Here is a 2,500-nt window from a genome sequence, read left to right as displayed (position 1 = left end):
TAGTGCCCAGGAAGCGGAAGGACTCCACAATTTTGACTGCGGAGTCTAACAGGGTGATGGCGGTGAGTGGGGCTGTATTCTTCCTGAAGTCCACAACCATCTCAACTGTCCTTAGAGCATTTAGCTCTAAGTTGTTCTGGCTACACCAGGTCACCAGGTTGTCAGCTTCCCACCTATAGTCAGACTCATCCCCACCAGAGATCAGCCCAATGAGGGTGGTGTCGTCCGACAAACTTCAAGAGTTTGACGGACAGATGATTGGAGGCGTAGCTGTTGGTATACAGGGAGAAGAGCAGTGGGCAAAGGACGCAGCCCTGTGGAGTTCCCGTGCTGATGGACCTGGAGTCAGAGACTTCTGTTCCCGGCTTAACGCACTGCTTCCTGTCAGAGAGGAAGTCTGTGATCCACCTGCAGGTGGAGTAGGGCACGTTCAGCTGGAAGAGCTTGTCCTGAAGCAGGGCAGGGATGATGGTGTTGAAGGCAGAGCTGAAGTCCACAAACAGGATCCTGGCGTAGGATGCTGGGGCGTCCACATGCTGTAGGGTGAAGTGGAGGGCCATGTTAACTGCGTCGTCCACAGACCTGTTGGCTCTGTAGGCAAACTGAAGGGGGTCCAGGAGAGGGTCTGTGATGGCTTTGAGGTGTGCCAGGAGCAGGCGCTCAAAAGACTTCATTACCACAGATGTAAGGGCGACCGGTCTGTAATCATTTAGTCCTGTTGGCCTTAGCTTTTTGGGCACAGCGATGATGGTGGAGGACTTGAGACAGGCTGGTACATGGCATGTCTCCAGGGAGGTGTTAAAGATGTTGGTGAACACCGGAGACAGCTGGCCAGCGCAGTGCCTGAGGGTGGCTGGAGAGACAGAGTCCGGCCCGGCTGCTTTGCGTGGATTCTGCCTCTTGAAAAGCCCATTAACTTCTCCCTCCTGAAAGGAGAGAGTCGTTTCTGTAGTATGGGTGGGGGATGGGGCCTCTTGGGTGGGAAGGGGTGGTTCAGGACAGTCCAATTGTCTTTCAAATCTACGGTAGAACTCGTTCAGGTCGTTGGCTAGGCGGGAGTCGTTAGTGGTGTGGGGCGCTCTGGGTTTGTAGTTGGTGATGTGCCTGAGCCCTTTGGCAGACAGAAGCAGCGTCGTTAGTAGAGAACTGGTGTTTTAGTGTCTCTGAGTACAGTCGTTTAGCCTCTCTCACCGCTTTGCTAAACCTGTTCTTCGACTCCTTGAATCTGTCTCTATCCCCACTCCTAAACGCTTCCTCCTTCTCCAACCTCAACCTTTTGAGCTTTGCTGAGAACCAGGGCTTGTTGTTGTTAAAGTTCACCCTGGTACGTGTTGGGATACAGCAGTCCTCACAGAAGCTGATGTACACAGCCTCTGTGAGTTAATCCAGACTATTGGTAGCAGTCGTGAACATATCCCAGTCAGTACAGTCTAAGCACGCCCGCAAATCTTCCACAGCCTCACTGGTCCACTGTTTAGATGTCCTCACAGCAGGTTTACAGAGTTTTAGTTGCTGCCTGTATGCACGAATCAGGTGGACCAAGGGAGTTCTGTGCGAGCCGAACAGCCCCGTGACCCACAAGAGAAACATCCCCGCCAAATTCGAGCGTTTGACGGGGTCTATCCGTGAAAAAATATTCACGTTTTTGAGTGCACATGCATTTCTGCTGCAAATGCCTCTGGAAGTTTCATGCCGTTCGTATGCCAATTGTGGCAACACGAAAATGACCCGTTTTCCCATTCCGAGGGATTTCTGTGCGACCCTAACAGCCCCGTGAGCCACAAGAGACACATCCCCGCCAATTTCTAGCGTTTCACGGGGTCTATCCGTGAAAAATATAGACGTTTTTGAGTGCACATGCATTTCTGCTGCAGATGCCTCTGGAAGTTTCATGCCGTTCGTACGCAATGTGGCAACACGAAAATGACCCCTTTTCCCATTCCGAGGGATTTCTGTGCGACCCTAACTAACAGCGCCCGTGAGCCACAAGAGAGACATCCCCGCCAATTTATAGCGTTTCACGGGGTCTATCCGTGAAAAATATAGACGTTTTTGAGTGCACATGCATTCCTGCTGCAAATGCCTCTGGAAGTTTCATGCCGTTCCTATGCAATGTGGCCACACAAAAATGACCCGTTTTCCCATTCCGAGGCATTTCTGTGCGACCCTAACAGCCCCGTGAGCCACAAGAGAGACATCCCCGCCAACTTCTAGCGTTTGACGGGGTCTATGCGTGAAAAATATTAAAATTTTTGAGTGCACGTGCCTTTCTGCTGCAAATGCCTCTGGAAGTTTCATGGCGTTCCTATGCAATGTGGCAACACGAAAATGACCCCTTTTCCCATTCCGAGGGAGTTCTGTGCCACCCTAACAGCCCCGTGAGCCACAAGAGACACATCCCCGCCAATTTCTAGCGTTTCACGGGGTCTATCCGTGAAACATATAGAAGTTTTTGAGTGCACATGCATTCCTGCTGCAAATGCCTCTGGAAGTTTCATGC

This window comes from Petromyzon marinus, unplaced genomic scaffold (genome assembly GCF_048934315.1).
Source record: "Petromyzon marinus isolate PM22_M1 ecotype Great Lakes invasive population unplaced genomic scaffold, UKy_Petmar_22M1.pri1.0 PM_G_Scaffold_110, whole genome shotgun sequence".
NCBI classification, from domain to species: Eukaryota; Metazoa; Chordata; class Hyperoartia; order Petromyzontiformes; family Petromyzontidae; genus Petromyzon; species Petromyzon marinus.
This window is presented reverse-complemented; position numbering follows the sequence as displayed.